A 26,661-nucleotide genomic window follows, 5' to 3' on the forward strand; every position below is an offset into this window, starting at 1 on the left:
AGTGGGAGGTTCAGGATGGGGGACACATGTGCACCCGTGGCTGATTCATGTCGATGTATGACAAAAACCATAGCAATATATAAAGTAATTTCCTCCAATTGAAATAGATTAAATAATCTACCGTTAGCCTTCAAAAATAAATAAATAAATATACTTTTGGCAGCTGGTCAGAGATTCTTTGATTATGACCACCCCCCACCCCCCCACCAAAAGCGACTGGGTCCCAGGACACTTGGACACTTGTTCATGCTGTGTCCTCCTAAGTCAAGGAACTGCAGCTGAGAGAACATCAGGAAAAGGAATAGAAGAGTTGTACCAAGGATGTGAGATGAAGGGTAACTGTTGCAATAATAGCAGAGGGTCAGGAAAGGTAAATGCATCTAAATAATTCTGCCAATTTTTCTTTGATATATAACTGATACACACACACACACACACACACACACATATATATATATATATATATATACATAAAATTGGAAAAGACCTTGATGCTGGAGAAGACTGAAGGCAAAAGGAGAAGAGGGAGGCAGAGAATGAGACGGTTAGATATCATCACCGACTCAATGGACATGAACTTGAACAGACTCCAGGAGATAGTGCAGGACAGAGGGGCCTGGTGTGCTGCAGTCCATGGAGTCGCAAAGAGTCAGACACGACTTTATGACTGAACAACAAATAACTGATACATAACATCGTGTTACAAAGATATTTTAAATGAATTCAGTTATTTAATAATCTCCCAGTGACATTTAATTTTAAAGCCCTTTTAATGCTCTTAAAATTTTAATTATAAAGTGTGAGGAAATGGACTTTAGATCTGAGCATCACATCTGAGCCCCAAGTGGATACTTCACTGGGTTCCCTCTTACCCTCAGATAAGGCTGGCTTCCTACACAGGGAACCTTTGAGGAAAACAGTCTCCTCCTCACCTTCACTGCAGCATCCCTTGTATCCTGGCCGTCCTCCTCCGGCAAATAATTCTCAAGGCTCCTGCTCTCAACCTGTGTGGCTCCCACTGCTGGAAGACCTCCCTTTCACGGACCCCTCCTATAACTCCTACCCATTGGTCTAGCTCTGCCCGAAGAATAAAGGCAGAAAGTCTTCTGGTTCAACTAATTCCAAATGGCTATCATCCCAGGGATTTTGTCTATGCGGATAGATACAGTAATTCAAAGTATAACACTCACACTGATAAACACTCACTTAAAATATGGCCCTCCCAACAAGACAAAGCAGTCCGTATTCGGTCAAGCAAGCCCAGAGTCTCATTTACTGTCTTCTCCATTCTATATACTTACTCTTCTTGTTTTAATATTTGCCTCCACTATGGCAACACAATGCCCAGAGCTCCTCTGGGCCTGGCCCCTCGGTGTCTCTCAGCACGTCTCCCGTGCCCTCCTGATGCCCTTGCTCTGCACTGAGCTTTAATTTCCCTGAATTCTGTGCCTCTTGCTGCTCCAGGCTTCCTGCATAGCTGTCTCTCTCTCCGTGAACTTACTCTTTCTCCTCTTTGCCTAAAGAGCTCCCTGTCCTCCCTGACATCCTCCCCCAAGCTAAATTAGGTCACCCTACGCTTGTGCTCACAGCGCTCTGTATCTTTGCAGCACTTTTTCTTCATCATAATTCTATGCAACTGCTTGGATGAATATGTTTTACTCCTTGTGACGGGTTGAACTGTGCTCAATCTATTAAAAAGAAAAAAAAAAAAAAAGATACATTGAAGTCCTAAACCCTGGTACCTTATTTGGAAACAAGGTCTTCGCTAATATTATTAGATTCAGGTGAAGTCATTAGGGTGCATATTAAGCCAATATCAGAGGTGTCCTTAGAGAAGGCAATGGCACCCCACTCCAGTACTCTTGCCTGGAAAATCCCATGGACGGAGAAGCCTGGTGGGCTGCAGTCCATGGGGTTGCTAAGAGTCGGGCACAACTGAGCGACTTCACTTTCACTTTTTACTTTCACGCATTGAAGAAGGAAATGGCAACCCACTCCAGTGTTCTTGCCTGGAGAATCCCAGGGACGGGGGAGCCTGGTGGGTTGCCGTTTATGGGGTCGCACAGAGTCAAACACGACTGAAGTGACTTAGCAGAGATGTCCTAATAAGAAGAAAATGCTGTGTGAAGACACAAATGCACATAAAGAATGCCATGTGATCACAGAGGCAGAAACTGGAGATGGAGCTGCAAACCAAGACACATCAAAGACTGACGGATATCACCAAAAGCCACAGAAGGCAAAGAGGGATTCTTCCCTCCAGGTTTCAGAGAAGCACAGCCCTGCTGCCACCTTGAGTTGGGCTTTCAGTTTCCAGAAATGTGAAACAATACATTTTTTTTGTTATTTTTTGTGTTTTAACTTGGCTGTGCTGGGTCTTAGTTGCAGCATGCAGGATCTAGTTCCCTGACCAGGGATCGAACCCCTGCACTAGAATCACTGAGCCTTAACCACTGGACCACCAGGGAAATCCCCATTTTTTTGGTTATTTTAAGCCACCCAGTTTGTGGTACTTTTTAATGGCAACCCTCAGAAACCAATACATTCCTTTACACTAAGTTTCTGGAAAGCAAGGTCTGTATTTTATTGATTTGCTGCATTCCCAGTGTACTCACAGTGATAGATATAGAAAGGAGAGGTGTCAGTACACATATGTTCACTGAATGAATGACTCATACTTGGTTTGTAGTCAGCTAAAACCTTCAGGTCTTTTTTTCTCAAAGTCATCTACATAGACTGTCTTCATGATTCCATTCTGTTTCACTGATTATTTTCAAACCTCAGTTCAGAATTTTAAGTTTCATATTATTTGGGATTCTATGTAACACAAATCTATACATCAGAGTATCAAGCATCTTACCTATCTTCATGTCACTGCAAATTTAACCAGCATGACTTCTATCCTAATCCAAGTAAATAATAAAATGCGACAGGGCGAAGGACACAGTACCGTGGCATGCCACCACCACTGTCGCTCCGAGCCATTATTGACCCACTCAGCAACAATTTCAGTATACTGTGCAAACAGCTAGAGATCCACATTTCTCTCCAGCTTAGCCCAAGGTTATCACAACACATGATATTCAATGCTTTGCCAAAATGCTAATTATCATGCTTAAACTTTTAAAATCCACCATTCTCATAACAAGTTAAAAAGTGGGTATGGAGTTTGTTAGGCATAACTGTTCTTGGTGAACTCACAATGCTTTTTGGGAAGTGGTCACTTTTTCTCCAAGAATGCACCACACAGTCCTAGAATTTCACTGATGGACTGTATCCAGCTCCCTGATCTGTGGTTTCCAGGATCTGCACTGGTCTCTGTTTTGAAGACAAGGGTTACTGGTTCTTTCCTTTGTGTGCTCCCTTTCTTGGAGTACAGGGTGCCTCCAAGATGACAGATGATCACTCCAGACTCATATCTACAAATTATTTTAATACTGCAAGATGTGACTCATCAAGGTCTGAAACTGTGAGCTACTTTTTTGTTGTTGCTTTTTTGTGAGCTAGTTTAAAGCAGCTGCATTCTTTCTTACCCACTTGGGCCTCAGCTTCTTTTTGGGTATCTATCTTCTTTTCTTCTCAGAAAGCCAACTTTCTCCTGAACACAAAAGCACCTCTGCCTTCCCTCAGTCATCTACTGCTACCACTCCAAGGTCTGCTTTTCTTCTCCTTCCTGATTAAATATTTCATAAAGATTCAGCTCAAATGTTCCTGGGCTCTTTTCCACAGATTCATAGGTTTTTCTCCCATCTTTGAAGTCTGAGCCCCTCGGACTCCTGCAACAATCACCGTGAACCTTCCTGCTGTGTGCCCTTCTCGGTCCTCACTCTTGAGTATTCATGGTCTGACTAGGGTTTTGATTGTACAGTTGTCCATAGGTATCCTCAGGAGATTGGTTCCAGGACCAGCCACAGCTACCCAAATCCACAGATACACGAGTCCTATAACCTACCCTGCATATTCACAGGGTCCCTGTTCTTGGGTTCAGCATTCGTAAGTATAGAGGCACAACTCTATTTGCATTTCCTTCTTTCTAAATAGTATTACCTGTTAGGGTTACATACAGGCCATGGGACATCCCAGGTGGCTCAGTGGTAAAGAACCCACCTGCCAATGCAGGAGACATAGGTTCGATCCCTGGGTCAGGGAGATCACCTGGAGAAAGAAATAGCAACCCGCTCCAGTATCCTTACTTGGAAAATCCCATGGACAGAGGAGCCTGGTGGGCTACCATCCAGGGGGTCACAAAGAGTCAGACATGTCTGGGCAATTAAGCAGCACAGTCCATGAAATTGTTTTCATATTTTCTCTTGAGTATTTATAAATCTGACTTTTAAATACATAGACGGAGTCTGCTAGATGGTCATTAGGGAATGTTCTAAGGTTTAAGCAAATGATTTCCATGTCACCAAAAGACAAACATTTTATGAATATTCCCAAAAAGTAGAGCTTGTGCAAATTCTTGAATTCCTTAAACTTGTACTACTCAGCTTCTCTATTTTATTTATCTAACGTTAACAAAGACCAAGTTTGTTTAAGAATCTTTCACAGGAAGGTTCCAACGATCCTGCTTTCGGGAAGGTCGCTGTTTGCAACCAGCAAAATGTTTCATCATCTTCAGCCCTCACACCATCCAGTTGCTTAATGTCCTCTGAACACAAGCTCACACGCACTCAGTCGCTACCAGAGCACACAGAATGCAGGATTCTACCGCGATCATTTGAAGGTAAGCAGTTCATTGACAAGTTAAATCTGGCAAACAAATCTTTCTGGATTATCACTTGTGCCTCCCTCCAGATTTGCCACACTCCCACAGTTCTCCAAACTCATATCTGTGTAGTGTCCTTTGTCTAGGACAGCTTTCTGTGGGTGTAAAGATAATTTACTGAGGCATTAGGAAAAAAAAAAATGCAACAAATACTAATAATAACAACCACAATTTTGGGCCACTTTCTTGTTTCATTTTCTAGAGTCTGTTTATTTGGCTTTTAAAAAGACTTCTAAACATTTCCCTTTTCTTCAAATAGAGAAATGCTTCTAACCAAAATATTATTTCTAATGGAGCAGACCAAGGCCCTAGCACATTGAAAGCACTCAGTGAAGGATATTATTCAGCTTGAAAAATTAAAGCAAACTTCTCTGGTGGGCTGAAAGGATTAATAACATAAATGGAGCAAAAATACGGGGGCGGGGAATACACAGAAACATGGTTCCATGCTGGGTCACAACTTTATCTAGGTGCAGGGAGAGAGTCTACTTCTGAGTCATCTTTGATCCTTGCCCCGATCAATAATTTTTGGTAATTTTTCCACTTCCAATAAAATGCTATTGCTGTACACAGCCAAGTAAGCACAGGACAACTTAACACATACGCCAAGAGCTTGTTCCTAGTGGCATCCTGTGGCTCTGCAAAGCCGAGAACCTAGTCTTTATTTCAGGTGTCCGTGTGTGCGCCCAGGTAATAACAGGAGGTGTTGAAGACAAACATCTGAGAAAATACGGTAGGACAGGGTAAGGATTCTGCCCCCTCCTGACCAGCTACCAGGGTGTCAAAGGAGCGCAGAGAGCACTCAGTCCCAGCACATAGGCTCAGCCCTGCTTCTCTGCGGCCAGCAAGGCTTCTCATCTCTCGGGGCCCCAGCAGACCCTGGATCATTTGCATCCCCTTGCCCAAGAGGTTGTGTTGCTACCACCACAACAGTCTTTAGGGCACAGTCTCAATGATATTCTGTAGCTTCAGTTAAAAGGAATTCCAAACACAATTTCCCTGCGCATGGCCACTGGGTCCTATCTCCTGAAAGAAGGCCCCAGCAGAAAGGGGGGAAATGAAAGCATTAAGAAACGCGCCCTCACATGTGGGTTTCATTTTGACCTTTCCTAATTGGCTACCCGCTAGCCCATGCATCATTCTGGGCAGGGACACAAAGTAAAAAAGCTGGGCTTGCTTCAAGGCTTCTCCTCGAGCCTTCCTCCTCAGCCAAACGTCTCCCAGCACCCTCTGGTAACGAGAGCTGTGCTGCCAGAGAGCCGGAGAGAGGCCCTTGGTTCCCCTGGCATCACCTCTGGGCTGTCTTCTCAGTGAGCAGGTCTGGCCCAGGGTCCTGGGACCCCTGGATGGGTGGCGATTCTTTAGGGGTCCGACAGCAGAATTCCCTCGGTGTGAGTCCTTAACCAAGAAGGTGACAAAGCTAACAGGAGGGAAACAGCATGCCTAGAGTGAACCGTCGAGAAACAATCCCCATCCTGACAAATTAATCTGGTGTGAACTATTTCCAGTCCTGCTTTCCTGTCAATCACAGAGAACAAACACGGGCCATTCACAAGCTCTTCTGTGTGTGCGGAGAAGCAGAAAGCAAGTCAAATCTTGCCTAAATTCTATAAGGATTCTCTGCACTTTTTCTGAAGTTGTAAATATGTTTTCAGCCTCCCTCTATCAAAATGACACAATTTCATATTTGGAGTATGTTTTTCCTAGAAGGTAAGGACTGTAAAAAGCTCAAGGAGTACAAAAAAAAGATAAAGAGGGGGAAAATGTAGTTACCTAGCATATATTAGCCTAATCAATAATGTCAACAAACTAGGAAGAGTAAATACCATCATGTACTATGTGTTTTCTTTCAAAATTAAATTGTATCTAAAAAATGCTAAGCCTGAAATGGGTTTACAGTGGGTCATTTCGGTAACATGCATTTTGACTCCAGGTTAAAAATTTAAGTAACCTTAAAGAGGGTAACAGAACTGATTTGCTTTTAAGATACTGTAAATTTTTAGACAGCGCTTCTGGATCAAATCAACAATGGAGTATAAAATAAACTAACATAATACTCTAAAATATATCCTCTTTTTTCAAAGACCTGGAATTTACAAATAAGAAAACACTAACACTACTGCCTATGGCGACTTCATTTCTTTTTGTAGTGGGGGACTTCCAATACGCTTGGTCACCTCAATTAAAAATTTCTGTGAACACCCTTCTTATTGCTATAACCTCAGTTCATTCATGGTTCTCACTTCACAGGAGCTCAATTATTCCTTCCTGCAATTCAGACACCTCACTTCCAACCAAATTACAAACTCTTTATCTCATCATCCACAGTCCAAACTATGACCCAATCTGCATTTCCATCCTTCTCTTCTTTAGGATTAAATCAGTGCCTGGCACACAGTAGGTGCTCAATAACTGTGCGCTATCACTATTATTCCTCTTCTCTGTCCCTTCCTGCCGCCCTCCCATTCCCTTACATTCTATCTTTGGTCAAAGAGAAGTGTGTGCTCTTTTGCCAAGAGATCTCACACTTTTCAGAGTTCTTTGCTGTTTCCCCATCAAGAATGCCTTTCAAGCCTCAATCTCTGTTTGTACTGGGTTGGTTAAAAAGTTTGTTTGGATTTTTCTGTAACATCTTATGAAAATCCCGAATGAGCATTTTTGGCCAACCCAATACATATCCCTTTACTCCTTTCTCAAGATCCTTTTCAAATCCTGTCTTCCTCATAAAACTTCCTCATGATTCCCTCAAGCAGAAGAGGCCCCTCTTTCAAAAGCCCACTAAGGTCTGCTGACACATCCATGTCTCTGGACGGCATTCCTCATCTATGCCCCGGATTGGTGCACTACATGTATTTGGCTTCTCACACCACCCCCGACATATATGCATTTGATAAGCCTGCGAGGCAGAAACTTTGTGTGTCATCACATAACCCCTTTGGGAATTACCACACACGCTTGAACTGAAAAAGATGCTAAAATATGTTTACTTTTCTGAGGTGAAAGTAATTTCTGTTGAGAAAACCAAAGTTTAGAGAGGTGAAGTATCCGCTAGCATGGAGCAAAGTCAGGCCACTAAATCAAGTCTGATTCTCCACAGTAAGATATACTATAGGCATGAGCCTTTCAGAAGCAAAGGAATAAAGTCTCACAATGTTTCTGTTTTGTTACCGCTGCTGAAGTTTTGGCAGCTTTGTGCCACCTATGGAGACAAGTGTGAAGCGTGTCTTCCTTTCGGAGCTCAGAGTTCCCATGCTCTCTGTCTCCTGCACGGAGGAGACACTGCTTGGACAAGCAAAGAGCTCACCAACATGTCCTGCAGTGAAGCATAGGCAGTTCCCTGCCAACAAATAGTCCAGTTATGAAGTACACATTCTAAACTGAGATGAAATACTATCTAGAGCATGCCTTAAGGAAAGAAACTTGTCGCCACAGCTTGGTTAAAAGCCAAGGTTAGCTAACAATTACATCATGCAGCTCAAGATAGCTTGCTGAAGAGAACCGCATAATCGACAGAGCTAGGGGATACTGCTCCTTTAGTTTAGTTTTCCCCTTGCAGGGGAAAAAGAAAAAAAAAAGGAGTAAATACTCGAGACTATTCTCTGGAGAGAGAAAAACAAAAAACAAAAAACCATTGAATAAGGACTTCATTTATAAGCAAGGCCATTTACCACAGGCTCTGGGAAATGAAAATAAAAAGTAATAATTGGGGTCATTCATTGCTCTATTATGTTCTGGGCACTTGACATACATTATTTAATACTCATGACCACCTCAGAGGAAACGCTGTCCCATTCACAGGTGATGAGACTGAGGCTCAGAGGTGTTAAGGAACTTGCTCAAAATCACAGAGCTAGATATGAAGCCAAGTTCTGCATAGCTCCAAAGCTCATGCCCGTTCTTTTCTCTGCCATATAACCACTTCTATATGAAGAAATCGGAGAAGGCAATGGCAACTCACTCCAGTACTCTTGCCTGGAAAATCCCATGGACGGAGGAGCCTGGTAGGCTGCAGTCCACGGGGTCGCTAAGAGTCAGGCACAACTGAGTGACTTCACTTTCACTTTTCACTTTCACACCTTGGAAAAGGAAATGGCAACCCACTCCAGTATTCTTGCCTGGAGAATCCCAGGGACAGAGAAGCCTAGTGGGCTGCCGTCTATGGGGTCACACAGAGTTGGACACGACTGAAGCGACTTAGCAGCAGCAGCATATGAAGAAATGCAAGATTCCAGCTGCTCCCAGGCTCCTGGCAGACCATCTAAGTTAAGACCCAGCCCATGATGAAGGGCATCACCCAGATATCAAAAATGTATCTGGCAGGCTTTGGAATTTTAAAATCTCATCTCATCTCCAGTAGCATTTAACCTTCCAAATTCATGAACCACTACTACCTTAAGATTGAAACTGTAATAGTTATTAAAATTTAAGCATTGGGGACATTTTACAAGGACCGATGAACCAGAGACGTATCATAACTTATGTCTGTATTTAAATTCTAACATATAGGAAAACTCATTACTTCTAGCTACAAAAAGTTCAAACAATCCCATAAAAAAAGGCTTCCTGCAAATTTTATGATTTTTATAAAAACATGCAACAGTTGCTGAAACATTGTATTCATTTTGCAATTTATCTGGTTCATTCCTTATCCATCTCTTAGGTTCTCAAATATCTTAAGATCTTTAGTTCTTCTCATATGTCTGAATTCAAAACATATCCCAGAACAAATAAAGTCTTAGGCCCTGCAAATCACATCTTTCATGTTTTCACTTTGCTTAGATTTTATTTCAACTGGCTTCTGATAATATCAGAGGCCTTTCTCTCCTATTACCAAAAGTTGTTCTGTGGTCTCATTTTGTGCCTGGAAATAAATTGGTATAATTCAGTAGAAGCCAACATTATTTTCTCAGTCCACAGAAGGAATCTGTTTGAAGGCATGGAAAGGGAGACACAAGCAGAGATACCATAATTCTTATTTAATACATCATTTTAAGTTTTCATATAGGTTTTTCCAGTAGTCATGTACAGATGTTTGAGAGTTCGACCATAAAGAAGGTGCCTAAGAGTTGATGCTTTCAAACCGTGCTGGAGAAGACTCTTAAGAGTCCTTTGGACAGCAAGGAGATCAAACCAGTCAATTCTAAAGGAAATCAACCCTGAATATTTGTTGGAAGGACTGATGCTGAAGCTGAAGCTCCAATACTTTGGCCACCTGATGCGAAGAGCCAACTCATTGGAAAAGACCCCGATGCTGAAAAGACTGAAGGCCTGAGGCGAAGGGGGTGACAGAGGATGAGATGGCTGAACAGCATCATCAACTCAACAGACATGAGTTTGGGTGAGCTCCAGGAGATGGTGACGGGCAGGAAAGCCTGGTGTGCTACAGTCCATGGGGTCGCAGAGTCAGAAATGACTGAGTGACTGAACAACAACAGAATTCCCATTTTACTTCTTAAGAGCTCAGAACCAGCTACTCCAATTCTCCAGTCCCCTGTTTCAAACTCCTCTTGGCTGCTGGTTGTGGTGGCAGGGGCCTGACTCCGGATGGAAACTCTCAGAAGATAAGCTTCATGGGGGCAAGAATTTCATTTGACTGCTTTGTTTACTGGTGTACCCCCAAATGCCTAGGGAATGCCTGGCGCAAAGCAGTCACTCAAGTATTTCCTGAACGGATGGATACTTGGCTGTGGCCACTATCCTTTTCTTGAATGCTGACCGAGTACATCCAGTGAAGAGCGACCAGGATAGGGTGAGGGCTCGGGAAACCATGTCATGACTTGAAGGGACTTAGAAGCACTGCAGGTGTTGAGCCATGATAAGCAGGGATGGAGAGGGGTCCCAGAGAGGGAACTCTGCTCTGAGTGTAGCCAGTTAATTCTGAGAGTTACCAGCCATTATCTGGGCAAGTCCCTGGATTCTCAGTCATCCCATCTTGGAAACAGATGTTACAGAAGTGATATAAAGTTTAAGTACAAGAAAAGCTTTGGGCAAAGAGCTTTAGAAATATAAGTTGGTCATATTTCCACATTTTCCTTTTTTTCATTCTTGTGGGGGGGAGTCTTAGAGAAGAGATGATAACTTTCTTCAAATATGTGACTGGCTATGTGTAAGAAGACAAGGACTCTATCCATATTATAATAGAAGACAAAACTACAAATAAAGGATATACTGTAAAAAGTGTGCTGGCTTCCGTGGTGGCTCAGTGGAATCTGCTATCAATGCAGGAAATGCGGGTTTGATCCCTGAGTCAGGAAGATGCCCTGGAGAAGGAAATGGCAACCCACTCCAGTATTCTTGCCTGGAGAATCCCATGGACAGAGGAGCCTGGTGAGTTACAGTCCATGGGGCCGCTCAGTTGCATGACTGAGCGACTAAACAGCAACAATAAAAAGAGTAAGACACTACCCAATACCAGGCAGCACTCCCTACCTAACAGTGTTGCTACACATTAGCAGCTGCCTTCCAAGAAAGGTGTCAGGTTACTGTCATTTTAAACAGAGGACACATGATTCAGAATGATTCAGAAATGTGGGGAATCAGGTTTAGTTAAAAGGGTGTTAGCTAAATTACTTGGTCTGCCAACTCAGGTTCTATTATTAAACGATATAATTTCTTTTTTTGTGACTGATTAAGTTTCTCATAATTTTATGCATAGGTATAAACCAATAGTCAGATAAAAGGTAGTTATTTTATACCAAAGTCCATCTTGCCACAAACCTCCCACAAACCTCACCTTCTAAAAAAGTGATAATCATGTAAGTTCACAACGACTAGAAAAAAAAAAAAGCCACAAGGCATGTCCTCATGATAGAGATGGGGTATGACAGCATTGTTGTTCAGGCGCTCAGTTGTGTCCAACTCATTGCGACCCTGTGGACTGCAGCACACCGGGCTTCCCTGTCCATCCCCAACTCCCAGAGTTTGCTCAAACTCATGTGCATTGAGTGATGCCATCCAACCATCTTATCCTCTGCCGTCGCCGTCTCCTCCTGCCTTCAATCTTTCCCAGGGTCTTTTCCGATGAGTCCAATTACAGCATTACATATCCATTATTCAGATCAAATAACTATTGATTTGGTAAACTCTTAAGTTTAAAGGTTCACTATGTACAACAAATCTATTTTTGCATTAACAACTGCAATTCCTCTTTCTCTCCCCTCCCCCTTGTACTCCTATATGGAACATTTCATTCCAAGTAGCAAGTAATACAACGTCAACCAATGTAACTACCTATCATATATAAGGCAATCTTCCACAAGACTAGAAGAGCTCTATCCTGCACATACTTTGCCCAGAAAATCACAATAGTAAATGCTGGGAATATTCAGATCACACACAAACAGAAGATTTTTTTTTTCTTTCTCATGCCAGCAAAATTTATCAGTCTCCACTATCTTTATCCTTATTACTGTTATGCTCCCAAGATTTAAGGAAGCTGTGATTCATAATTTGAAAAAAATATCAATAGAATCTGTTTGGAGATGAGGCTTTAGTTGACAGTTTTCAGTTGAATATTTTTGGCTGAATGAAAGGATAGTGAAGCAAGCCTAAGAGATGAATATGAGATCCAAGAAACAGGGAAAGGACATTCAACCCCTGAGTTTTGCTTCCACTCCAAGTATCTTTAAGAGAATAGGAAAATGTGGAAAACCTAAAAATGTAGGTCATTCCAGAATCAGACAGTTGCAGGGAATCAAGTCCCATCAATAGCTGCTATATGAATATTTCCCAGTATTTCTCTTTCTATGTGTCTCTTTAAGAAAGGAAAATAGATTTGGAATTGCTATACATGCCAATGTTCTGACATATTTAAAGAGATCTACAATACAAATATGGGTTTCCTGGGCTGCAGTCTCATTCCACAATGCAACGTTCTCACAAGGTCAGCAACTCTGCTCAGTTCTTTTTGCCTTTTGACTTTTTAAAAATAATTTTTATTGGAGTACAGTTGATTTACAATGTTGTGTTAGCTTCTGCTGTAGCAGAGCAATTGGTTGTACATATACATATATCCACTCTTTTTCAGATTCCTTTCCCATACAGGTCATTACCGAGTACTGAACAGAGTTGCTTGTGCTATCCAGTAGGTCATTATTTCATCTGTAGTGTAGTGCATATGCGTATATATGTCAATCCCAATCTCCCAGTTTATCCCTCCCCGCCCTTCCTCCCTTGGTAACCACATTTGTTTTCTACATCTGCGACACTATTTCTGTTTTGTAAGCCAGTTCATTTGTACCATTTTTTTTTTAGATTCCACATATAAGTGATATTACATGATATTTGTCCTTTTGTCTGACTTACTTCACTCGGTACTAGGCAATCTCTACGTCCATCCATGTTGCTGCAAATGTCATTATTTTGTTCTTTTTTATGGCTGAGTAATACTCCACTGTATACACGACACATCTTCCCTATCCATTCCTCTGTTGCTTGGTTCTTTCTGTTTTATCAGTCACTCTTCCCAGCTCCCAATGCATGTCTTGGGGTATGTAGTGTTTTTAAAATTGACTGCTCTCTAGTTCACCACAGTTTTTAATCATTCCTTACTATGCTGCACTAACCTGTTTTACTGATTTGTATTACATGCTTGGACCTGGGGAATTGGGACCCAATCAACGGGAGACCCTGTGAGGTCAAGGGTGCCTCACGGATGTGCACAGCTGCTCTGCTCCCAAGTAGTCCTACAAGGACAGCTCACATACTCTTGCAGGGAAGAACCAATACTATTATGTGTTTTTGATATTTACATACTCTCTGTGGGTTGAGACAAGCTTGGGATTTTCCTTTCTGAACTATGCTGTTATATAGATGTACTGGGGATTCAGTCATTAATGACAAAATGCTGAATGTTTTCTCCACTTATAGATAGTCTCAATGTTTTGCTTTTAAATATGAACATCTGTCATTTATGATGCCAGTTAGGAAATTTTTATTTTCCTGCAGCAATGTCTGCACATGTATAATCTCCAGCTCACTCTTACACACACACCTGTGCAGAATGGTTAGGCATGGTTCTGCTTGAAATGAAATATGTAGGCTTCTTCTGAGCTAGAATCTCAAGACTTATTAAAACCAGCAATGCTGTATATTATGCCTTTAAAGACACCATGGAAAATCCAATTCAAGAAATAACTGCAGTACATGTTTTGTTGGATAGAATACTAGAGAAAAATGATTCTTCTCTGCCTTAAAACATTTTTCTACCCACATCATTTTGCGGAGTGCAAAAAAGTAAGATTTTTGCACTCATTTCACTCAACAGAAATTATACTTAATTCAATAAAATGAGCACTTTTCTTCCAATTCTTGCAAATAGTCTGAATTCTGATTCATGCATACAAAGTTAGAAGTGAAATTACGTAGCTCAAACTTTCTCTGGTCAGATATGTAATGAATTAAAATCACAGGTGATGAAATAAGGCCCATTCCTGAAACAGAAGGGTCTTGAACTTTCAATTACTGTTGGTACCAACTACTACACATGTTCCCTGCACCCCTCGCTAGTCAAGCTACCTCCGCTTCACTAATACCCGCCTGAAGTCTCCAATACCTCCACCCTTCCCACCACACAGAGGCATCAGCCCCCAACGATGCACAGGGCTGGTGATGACGAATCAACAGAAAGTCAAATATAAGACTGCAACTGTTTATAATTCATAAAAATTAATCTGGTACTATGTCTACTAGTTCAACGCGATAAATAGTGCCTTATGCTTTCAAAGTCGCTGGAACAATTCTTTTTGCAAGGAACAAACACAGAGTTAGCAATGCAGTAAGTATAGAAAAAGAATTTACAAGAATAACTTTTAAAATGATAATGGTAGGCCGTTTGTCTTTCGCACTTCTTTTGCACTCGGTAGCAAAAAAGATCAGAATAATATAAATATGCTATTCATTATTCAGAAAATTCATATGATCTGTTTCAGTGAGATAAAATGCACTGTCAACAGAAATTTTATGCATAGTCTGTTCTTTTTTTGTTTGGTTCACTGAACTAAGTGCAAACCATCTGTTAGCTATGATCAGAAAAAGTAAAAATCCAAACAGTTTTTTTTTTTTTTTAAGATAGCAGAACAGCACTCCAAACAGAACTTGTTTAAAAAGTACCACTTACGAGGCAAAAATCCTAATGATGAGATGGCTGAAAACCCTTGTGTAGTCTTTTTATTTTTAGGTTAAGATTACATTTGGGGGCTAAAATATGCTACTTAACAAAGCTGTTCACATCATAAACTGATCATTATTACTAAAATGTCTTATCAAATATGTTCATTTCCAAGAAATTTTAACATATAAAAACTTTTAAGTTAAAATTGCATTTTGATCCCCATTTATAAAATTCCTACGACCTTAGTGTATTATAGTGATTATGACTTGCTTTTATGAAAGCAGGATGCCCTGACAGAAATCAGTGCTTTTGTTAAGTCAAAACACTTGAAATCAAGTCTTGACTCTGCCCCTAGCAGTTTTGACCTCAGATAAGTTACAAGTCATAAGATCTCAGTTTCTTAAACTATTAAAAGTTCTAAAATGTCATTCTCAGGAGCTTACTACCCTTCTGAATCTGTCTAGCACTGTGCTTGGCACATACAGAGAGCAAGGAACTCAGTAACTGTCTCTGACCGGGGGAATGGGAGATGAAACCAAAGGAAACCAAGCTTTCCTTCCAAAGCTTCTGAAACTGCCCACAAGACAGCTTTCAGTGTATCGTTAAGTTGAGAGTATGGAATACAAAACTCACTATCACAAGAGTGTCTCACCATCTTCACAGCGGTAGAACCAAACTTCCAGGATGCTGTGCCTTAATCGTGTATGATCATCTAATGAAAAACTAATTTTTTTTTAAAGGTGAAATTCTAAGTTTTCAGAGAGTTTACAACAGGCCCCAGCCCAGAACATGTTCTCAAAGCTCTAGTACTACAAATGTTATCAACACCCACCACGGTGTTTCTCCACAGCCTGGAAATGCACTCTGTGCTATTTTCTTGATGAATACTGCACACAAATCCTACTCCGCCTACACAACCACTGTGTCACAAGCATAATGCAATTAAAAGAGGGATTTTAGCAACAAAACATTAACGACCTGAACCACTTACAAAGCAAGTTTTGCAAAAGATAAGCATTTCTATACAGAAACCAACTTAAAAATTATTCACTTTGCTTTGCTACTATTGAGAGAGAGAGAGAGCGAGTGTGTGTGTGTGTGTATGTGTGTGTGTGTGTGTGCATGCACTCAATTGCTCAGTTGTGCCTGACTCTGTTGTGACCCCATGGACTGTAGCCCGCCAGACTCCTCTGTCCATGGGATTCCTCAAGCAAGAATATTGGAGTGGGTTGCCATTTCCTTCTCCAGGGGATCTTCCCCACCCAGGGATCGAACCTGCATCTCCCGTGTCTCCTGCACTAGCAGGCGGATTCTTTACCACTGAGTAACCTGGGAAACCCATAGGCACCTTATTAAACAAATATAACAAGTAAAAGTTTTCAGTTAGTTATTTTATACTTTGAAAACTAACAAGGCTCAACAGTGATTTGTCTTTATTATGACCTCTTTAGTTCTATTAAACTATAACTTTATTAAATTCCAGATGTTTCCATAAGAAGATCCATGTCAGAATGATATTGAGCCATAAGGTTAGATTTTAAATGTCATGCTAAAGGTGTTACAATTTTAGACAAGAAAAGAGAGCACTGATTATTCTTGTTGCTGTTGTTCAGTTGATAAGTCATGTCCAATTCTGCGACCCCATGGACTGTAGCATGCCAGGCTCCATGGGGTTCTTCAGGCAAGAATACTGGAATGGGTTGCCATTTCCTTCTCCAGGGAATCTTCCCAGATCAGGGATCAAACCTGTGTTCTCTGCATTAGCAGGCAGATTCTTTACCACTGAGTCACCAGGGAAAGCCAATTATCCATTCTTTTTCCTTCCCATTTGTGATTATAACTCATCAATGATCTGTGCTAAAGTTAGAATCAAATTTATTTACTGGTTCATAGGTCCTAGTCCACAGAAATCTGTGCATTTGAGAACTGGAGAGAAGAATTCTGAGAATTCTAGAGGAATTTGATGCTGGTGACAATTAAAAGCCCAAAGTATGCCTTCAAGTTCAGGGAACTGCTTCCACCATGGTACACATGGGAATGGTCATCCCTGGGTTGTTGTCCAAGCTCCTCAACTCAGAGCTCCCCACGGCCGCCCTGACCTCTGAGCCCTTTCTCAGCAGCCACAAGCAATGTTATATCAATAAGGGGAGAATGTGTGACCGAGAATGCCCCATCATGCCCCAAAGGCACTCTCCTAAGATAGTTTTCCCAGGGGCTGAAATGGGTTCTGAATTTCAGGGATCTTAGTCTGGATTGCAGGAACCCTAGGTGTCCACTTGGTGAAACTCAGGGATTCTTGAACACTCACGGGGTAGGGGCATTTCACATGCATGTGTGTGCTTTCTTCTTTCTTCTACGGAAGTAGAAGAAACATTATCAGAATTGAAAGAATATTAAAGGAAGAGTTCCTTCTCCATATATCAAGGAACTGTAAGCAGTTCAAATACAGTTCAGGAAAAATTGTATGAAACTTGTCATGAAGCCTTTCATTAGAAAAGACAGTAAGTGAATGTAATCTTTGCTTTTTCAACCTGAATCGCTTTAGTTCTCCCACCTGATTCACTTGTCTGGTCTTTCAGGAGTTGCACAGTTATATTTCAGAGTCTGCTTATAAACAGCATGGACCTCACATCATAAACATTAATATGATTCTACAAAAAAGAATATGACCTTGGATTTCTCCTCCAAATATGACTATGTACCCTTGTAATACAGATTAAAAAGCCAAAGAGAGGAAAGCAGTAACTCTGAACACCATGAAGCTCCATAGAGACTGAAGTAGGAGCCCCGCCCGCCTCTCATCTACCTCTTCAGACACATCCGCACACGGCACGCAGTTCATGTTCAGCGCTTACTCCAAGGGCTGAGACTCACTAAAAAACTCAGCTGCTGTTGCTAAGTCGCTTCAGTCATGTCCGACTCTGTGCGACCCCATAGACGGCAGCCCACCAGGCTCCACTCAGCGGGGCCATTTAATTTCAAAGGGATGAAAAAACTCTCAGGAGGTTTTAGACTTGGATGAAGGCTGTTACTCCTATCAACTCCTTCCTGAAAGTCTAGATCAAAGTAAAATGTCAAAAATTAAAAATAGAAACAGCAATCTCACTTTGCCAGGTGAATTACAGTCAACTTACCTTTGTTTTCTAGCATAGGCTGCCTTGGGACAAAGGTAAATTCCTAATGTGTCCCAAACACTCTAGAATGCTGATGAGCCCTTAGGATGGAATATCAAAGCTCACCCCAGCCTCACGAAAAAAATGTCTCCCAGACAACTGCTCAAATCACAACAGAATTAAAGAGGCCACTTAAAACTTGGCATATGGAAATACAAGTACAAAATTATGTTGTTTAATATGATCAGTAAAGTAGATTAAAAATCTATACAGCATAGTCTGAAATTTTTGGATACAGGCTTTTCCCAGAGAACATCCTATCAGGAAGTTTTCATGAGAATTTTTATCAGGATAAGCACCTAAGTAAATTGCCAATATTCTGTGGACTATAAGCCCCCTGCAAAAATAATAAGTACCCTTTGCTTCAAAAGATGAAAAACATTATGAGAGTGAATATAAAGGAATTTTAGGAGAAAAAAAAATCACTGTCTAAAGAAAGCTGTCCTTCTGAATGAAAAGAAAATTTCATTCAGTACATATGTGCTCCACTTGAAGGAAAAACCCAAAGGACACATTTGTGAAATTTTTATTTACTGATTTATTTAGGGGAAATTTAAAATTGTATTTATTCATATATTATTTTAAAATCATAATACAGTGAGATTCCACCCATTGCCCAATCCAACAATCTAAAATGGGTAATATTTATTGGACATACATGAGCCTATAAAGGCAGGACCAAGTGTACTGTAAACAAAGAATCATGATTAAAGGAATTCAGAGCATTTGAGGTCCATTAAACAAAAACTCTGTGAAGTGATTTTTACCGAGGAGAAATAAATTCACTCCAAAATTCCTTTAAGTAAAGACTTGCCTATTAGATTGAGGATGTAAGTCAACTCTCTGCCCCACCACACACACACCCACTGCCACTCAAGAACAATTATCAAATTTTTTTTGGAAAAGGTACATTCACAAGAGTCTGAAACTCAGAAGGTAAAACAGTGGTACCCAGCTCCATGTCTTCATAGAAATTCTCCTTGTACAGTACAAGAACTATGCTAAAGATGACCATAAATATATTTTCAGTTATATAATTTCTTTTAGAACATTCTTTCTTCTTCCGGGTCAATGATAAGAACTGAATTGAATGTGTTTCCTTTTAACAAAAGAACTCTTCCCTCTCTAACATGGAAATGAAAAGTATCTCTTCAGCTACCAGCATTTTTCATCAGTCCTCCGTCCAGTCTAAGCTGGCACCCACACCAAACTGCAGACAAGGACTGTTTTCCTGGACTTCAGAGGGACTCCTTCAGGAGAAGCAAAGTGGGAGCGATGGCTGAAGGCCTCTTGTGATCTTTATATTCCTGACAAGGTCCCTTATGGGTTTTCAACTCATTAAGTTTGTCATAAATGCAGCAAGCTTAACCAACAGAACAACTCAACTGTCAAAGTGAGAAGTTAGGATAATCTCATGTTCTTAACTCGACGGCTCTTTTGGAAAGATTTTACTCTTCAAATTTTCCACCTAAAACATAATCTTCTTATGTGTTTTAATTTTCCTCTAAGACCTCTCAGAATAGTTTGAATTTTTAGTTAAAGATCACAACTTTCTTGAGTGTCAGGCTAATAAATGACAGGCAATTCTGTCAAATGATTCAGTTAAGTATTATTGCCTTTTCCCTCAAGCAAATTTTGGTAAATAAATGCTCAACCAGAACTCAAGACTAAGTGACTCACGTTTCACCAGGGAGTAACTGGAGGAAGAGTGACAGTGGTATTAACAGCAATAATAGTAACTGTAATGGTGAAGACCATAGTACTTGAAATTCACGGAGCGTTCAGTCTATGTCAGGATCACAACACACACTGTTAAAAAGAGAAGTTTAGAACAGATCTCTCCACCTGATACCTTCAGCTCTGTGTATGGCTCACTCTTCCCACTGTGTGTGTACTTATTAACCCTTCAGGGGTGGTCAAAGCCCAGGGAATAGGGACCAAGTCACTGATTTATTCTTTGCTTCTCTACAGACTCTCGGGCTGGGCCATATGTAACACATACCTATCCAAAATGGATTAGCTAACTTCCGATTGTGGAAGACTCCAAATGGATTATCTTCTAGGATATTCTCAGAATCAAAGTCATATTTCCTATTCCAAGGGAATCCTTATGTATCAAACCAGTATTCAGTAATTCGGTTGCACATACAATTGCTAAAAAGTATAAAATTTGCATGACAGTTTCACAAAAATAAAACCCCACCAAGTGGATACTTTTTTTTTTTTTTAAAGAAACCAGACAGGATGGATGAGGATTGTGGGGAGAACAATTCAAAGGATATACATATTGTGGGAAAAAAAAAAAAAAAAACTTTGCATGTGATACAGAGATAATCTGCCATCCCCAACACTGAAATATATTTCGAATTCTAGAGATTTTAGTATTATTTTTTAAAGTAGAAATTGAAGAGCATTCTGAATATCTGTTCCAAGTTCACATTGAGGGAGTAAATAAATAAAGTTGAACATGCAAAGAGAACCCATTCTTTCCTTATGGTTCAATATATAGTAACTATTCATTCCACTAGTGACTATCATCATTATCATCATTTACCAGATGACAGCTACATATCAGAGTCAAGTCAAGAAAAGACCCTAACCAGTCAGCTTTTATCTTTCAATTAAGATCAAGTTACAAACCCCACGTAACATTTTTTGCCCACAAAGGAGTAGAATGAACAAAAAGTGGGCTTGAAGGTTTATGTCATATTTGATTTCTTAAAGAGATAAGCATATGTTATGAAATGGAAAGACCCAGTAAAACCTGGGGAAAAAAAATTAAGATGGGCAACAGTTTAAGTATGGGAGCATCTTAATTACAGTATTATTCAGCATCCCTGGAGACATCAAGGTCTATCCACTGTGATCACTAGGTCTCCACTGCAAGGAAGTGGGCTTGGAGAGTGTAAACAGCCCTGTACAAGGTATGACTGTATGAAGACTTAGGGAGCCTTGATGAAGCCAGAGTGGGCTAAGGAAAGAAAAGAATTTTCCTCACAACTGAGGGAAAAACTAGCAAGAATCAACAAGGAACATAAAAATTCTTTGTTGTGTATTGTTCACAAACTATTCCAAAAATGAATATAACACAGGGCTTTTTTTTTCCCCCCAAGCTCCTGGAAGAAAGGTTATAAAATGTTCTTATCTCATCCACCTCACTGCCGAATCCCAGATAATACTCAAGTTCTGAACAGAGGTGCCAGTATGCAGCACAAGAATAGGTGTGGGCATGTAGGCTTTATCTATTTATTTTTCTAGTGGGATAAGGAGATGGCATAAAATTAAACACATGACATTTGCAGCACTAAGTCATCACATCAACCTTAGATGTAAGAAACTTCGAGATTTTTCAACCAAGTATTCATATTCATACACACCCAGAAAAACAAGAGAACCAGACTTTTCTGAGGCAAGATATCCAAAGCAAAATTCTAAATAGGAACAGAAGAGATGTGACCCACATGTTCAAATCCAGACTTATAAACAAAAAACACATTAACTCAAAGCTTAAGTCAATACTGACTATATTTACCGATGAGAAGGTTAACTTAATGGCAGCAGAGGCTATTCTCAGAAACACAGAAAGTTTAAAACAGTCCATTAGCACGTGACAAATAATAGCATATTGCTTGCTTTCACAGATTAATATAAAATAGCTTTTACTAAACTGGACAAAAAAATTAAAAGATAAATCATGTTCTGATTAAGTCAGTTAGTTAGAGCCTGATCAACTAGGTAGAGCCTGGTGGAGCTGAACCCCCAACTGTTGCTTTGGTTTTGTCTACAGCATCTACAACATTTCCACAGATACCAGATTTTATAACATAGCCAGAAATACAATGAAAGGACAATGTAAGATGAGTTGGGACAAATTTGTTACTACCAGCAAAACAAAAACACCAAAGCACATGTACTTTGATGACAGAATAGTAAGAAGCATCATCTTCATATTTTAGAGAATGTGTTCCTTGCTTGCTTTCTGGTGTAGACAGTACTGAATTCATTTGTTTATAGGTGTTGTTACTTTATATAAAATGACAACAAAATTAAAAATTACTCTTAACATCCATCAATGGCGAGTTTCCGGAATGTAAAATGATTGTAGTATGCCTCCAAAATTGGAGCTACACATTACTTTTGGATATCTAAGGCTTGGTACAGAGTAGGACTCAGTACTTTCCTTTGAAGACTGACATAACACCCTTTCTTAAAGCACTGAAATCAGTGGCTTTCATTCTACAATAAGAAGCACATGTTATGTGCCAGGCTGTAAAATGAAAAGCTACTACCACAGAAAACAATGAACAGAACAATTTCATTGTGTTCTTTTTCTTATCCAGGCTATATCTACATGGTTTTGAATATTCAGATAAAGGTGTAGGAATGAGTTGACCACTTAAGTTTTCAAATCATTTCAACAAGTGGCATCATGTCACTGTAATCTTAGTTAACTGAGCTTTTCGTAATTCAGTTGGGTGACAACATGGCCAAATGGACACACAGTACTAAGTCTGTGAATATGCAGAAATATATTCAACTGAAAATGTTGCTTTTGATCTAAATGTATGATTTGCAGTAAGTAGTCTACAAGTAGCCGGTCCATGAAATCAATGTATTCATATCCTGTTTGGGGAAATAATAAAACAAATAGCAACCTACGAGGTGTTTTCAAGGTTCTGTTCTGAAAGCTGGTCACTGAAGGGCATCAGGATAAAACCAGCAGATGGCTCTGAACACTTTAAAAATACATACTTGTATAGAGAGATAGATATGGATATACAGAGCAGTAAGCAAATATAACAAAACAGAAGTGAAGACAGAAACTAGGCTCAATAGAGAAGTCACCAAAGGAAATTAAGAGGAAGGGTCCATCTGAAAAATTAAGGCTAAAAATGAGAAGAAATGGCCATAGAAAGGCTCCATGTCTGGCCAGAAGAAACAGAAGAAACAATGATAAATGACTCAAGGCAGGCAGATAAGAGAATGAAGTGGACACTCTAGAAAGGAGACCACCCCCCACTCAGAGAAGGTGAGTAGGTTTGCAGTGGGAAGCAAGAAACATGAACTTCAAAATCCTTCAGACACATTATGTCCCAATGATAAAAACATATGAGCATACAAGACAAAAAACTCCAGAGTATTTTCAGACTTTCAGAACTCCAACAGCTACCATCTCTTCCCTTCCAACCTCTAAATCCAGCGATAATGATTAGAAACCTTGGAATCAAAAGGGCTTTACTGACAGGCTAAGTTAACTGAGGCCAAGGATTCTGCAAACTCAATCTTTGGAGACACCATGGTCTTCAAGGTTAAGGCACAAACCCCAAAAGATTAAAGTGCCTTAAGGTAATGAAGTTCCCCTACTCAAGGCACAGAACAGAAAACAAATGAGGAGCAAGGAAGGAAATGAAAAACCCTAATAAATAATGTGGCTTGCACAGTCATCCAGGGGAGCCAAATAGCAACTTTTCAGGAGAGAAATTAAAAAATGTTTATGTTCTTTTGCACTGAGAAATCATTTCATGTTAAGCTTTAGTGCGATTAAAAGAAAAAAGGATTTAATATTACAAAAAGGGAAAACAACTATTAACACAAAATTAGCATATTCTTACCCTGTACATCCTCTAGAAGAAGATCACAGGCACCAATGATGGTAATTTCCTGACGAAATAATTATTATTCATGCTGAGGTGGGGAAAGAAGTGACAGAAGTTTTAAAGACTGCCTGGAGCAAGAATTAAAAATATTAAGGTATAGGTCACAGACACACTAAGTTCGTATCTGAAGTCCCCGCCAGGATTCCGACAGCTCTGCTTGAATAAAATCTGACGATGCTGCTGCTGCTGCTGCTAAGTCGCTTCAGTTGTGTCCGACTCTGTGCGACCCCAGAGACGGCAGCCCACCAGGCTCCCCCGTCCCTAGACCCCAGTTAAAAGGATGAATGTTTCTGAGAAATGACTAGATAAACCTTATTACCAGGCGTAAACGAGTCACCTAAACGGTTTTGAAGTCAGTTCTGCATAAATATTTGAGAGTTCGGATAACTGATAACTTTTACTCCTGAAATCTGGGTAGTTTCCACCTCAAACGACTCATATAACTCTGAGAGCGGATTTCTTGTAAATATCGTTAAGATGCGGTCTCTGAAAAGTTGCAAAGTTCACGGATATTCGGAGGCTGAGTGAGTCCCTAAAACGTCAAGAATGGTATTTGGAGTTCAAGGCTAAAGACGGCATGAAATAGGTTTGAAAGAGTCTAGCCCATCTCAAAAGGGTTTAAAACTGCACCCATATACTTAAAACTCCCTCAAACGGACACCACGACGGACCATTTTTACCTGTCCCACCAATTCCCGGCAGCTCAGGGTGTGAATGGATTTGCAGAGCTCGGAGCGGGGTCCTGTCGGTAACCCGAGAGCCTCCAGGGGACCCGTCAGCATGTAGAGCCAGCGAGGCCTGGCTGTCCCGCCCGGTGGGGGTGGTGCCCAGGGACCCCCGAGACCCGAGAGGCCACGAGGACCCGCGGCTTCGCCGCGCTAGGCCACCCCCCGGCTTCCCCAGCACCTGGAACCGTGCGAGTCGAGGCGCAGCCCGGAACTCCCCGTCTCCGAGGAGCCAGAGCGCGGCCTCCCAGCAGCTGCGCGCAGCTGGACGTGGCCCGGGACGCCCCCGTCTTGGCTCTTTCCCTCAGGCCCGGGTGCCCAGGCCGCCCCTGCCGGCGGCCCCTCCGCGCCGCCGGACACTTGGCAACTTACTGGGCTGTGCGAGGTCCGCGCCGAGGAGGCGGTGGCGGGCGAGCGGCTGGAGCGAACTCGGGGAGACTGAAGAAGCGGCTGCTGCCTCGCTTGGTCCGCGCGGAGAAAAGCGCCGGGGCTGCGGCGCCGCGGAAAGCGGGCTGGGCACGTGGGCGCCGCGGGTGTAGCCGCGCGGGGGCGGTCCCTGGCGTTCGGGGGCGGTGCCTGGCCCGCTGGCACCGCCCCCTCCTGTCCCCTCCCCCGCGCCCGCCGACCCCCGCCGGAGCCCTCCTCCCGCGCGCGCACCGTCCAGCCCGTGTGGCCAATCCGCGAGGTGGGCGGGTCCGGCCGCAGCGCCGCGGGGTCTGTCCGCGGCAGCGAGCGCTGGGCGCGTGGGCGAGCGCTCTGACCCCGGCTCAGGCGGTGGGCGCGGGCGAGTGGGGCACGCAGAGTTCTGCCAGGTGGTGAATCCGTGCTTTCCCCGGAGGGCCCAGCCTCAGGGGCATCTCCGAGGCTACTTGTAAGCAGAGTTCTTCTAAAGTGTGATTTTTGTCCCCGATTTACTTTTTATGCTGAGAAGAATTTGCAGATAAGAAAATAATGATAATGACGTAAAACAATGACCGTACTACATAGAACCCAGATGAGCATGCTTTGTCAATTAGTACTGCTGCTGCTGCTGCTAAGTCGCTTCAGTTCGCCAATAAAGACCGTAAACTGTTTATTGCAGTGTTTAATTGCTCTTTTGAGAATCCCAGTAAAGTGAATAGGTAGTCCGGATGTTTTAGGGGTGGGCTGAAAAGAAAGCCATGCTTGTTTCCAAGAGCCTAAGAGTTACACAGCCAAGGTTTCTCACACTGCGCTATTGTTTACTTTCAGAGTCTCTGATAAGATTAAAGACACAGTGTGAAACTCTATTAATTTTAATCCAAAAAGAGGAAACACTGGGAATGAACTGAACAGTGAGTGTATATTATCAGTTTGATGGAAAGGTCTACCGTATTTTGCTTAATATCATGGTAAACATCTTTATTCATCTACCAGTAATGTTCACTTTGACAAAGTGCCAGATTCACATTGATGCGTTGTGGTTGTTGAGTCGCTGAGTCGTACCCGACTCTTTGCGACATGTAATTGGTGCATTACATGTACATTTTAAATGTGATTACTCTAAACCGTCCTTAATTTCTTTAAGACATGTGTTCCCAAGATTACCTGATTAAAGGTTTAGGGCTTCACTGCAGAAACGGATCCATGTACAAAATCTCAGTGAAAGCGCAAGCACCTCATAAAGCCGTTAAGAACTCCATTAAAGAACTGGAAATATAAACAGCAACATGGCTACAAGAGTATTATCTGTTCCAGTAAATGTCCTAAGCAATAGAGACTCTGATAATATAAACTTCTTTTTATGGTATAACACAGATTCCTTATGCAAATAATGATTAATGACTTTGAGGAAAATAATACCCATAGCCTCTGGCACCAAATTCTTTCAATCCCACAAAGGCTAGGAGGCATTGTACACAGGGAGAAAGACTCAAGAGAAGTTGTCTAATTTCTAAAGGGGAGGAACCCAATCTAAAATTTTGTATCTTTTTTTTTTTTTAAATGGAGGTTGCTATTTTTTAATTCATGAGATTATTCCCGCATTTATTTTTATTTAAACACCGTAAAGGGACAGTCTGTAATTAGGTCGCAGAACAATGATTGGGGATAAACTAATCTTTTTAACATTTAGAAACTTCGGATTTAGTCAGAATAGGAATCTTTGAGTTTACATAGTAATCCTGCCCATCAAATTTTGATATTGAAACAATACATGTGTCCATGTGTGTGAATAATAAAAGCTATTTCCTCTTTAAGCAAAAATGAA

At 41.3% G+C, this 26,661-nt stretch overlaps 1 protein-coding gene across 3 annotated transcripts in view; it reads right to left on the minus strand.

Annotated features, from left to right (window-relative positions):
• Positions 1–24,943, minus strand: part of SLC7A2 (solute carrier family 7 member 2) — a 71,741-nt gene extending 46,798 nt beyond the window's left edge. For 2 of the 3 annotated variants that reach the window (XM_010820288.4, XM_005226025.5), the window contains exon 1: positions 24,807–24,943. The gene's annotated coding sequence lies outside the window, so the exon portion shown is untranslated. The other variant, XM_059882343.1, reaches the window with a different exon arrangement.
• Between the last annotated feature and the right edge of the window lie 1,718 nt (positions 24,944–26,661).

This window comes from Bos taurus, chromosome 27, assembly GCF_002263795.3.
Source record: "Bos taurus isolate L1 Dominette 01449 registration number 42190680 breed Hereford chromosome 27, ARS-UCD2.0, whole genome shotgun sequence".
Taxonomy (NCBI): Eukaryota; Metazoa; Chordata; class Mammalia; order Artiodactyla; family Bovidae; genus Bos; species Bos taurus.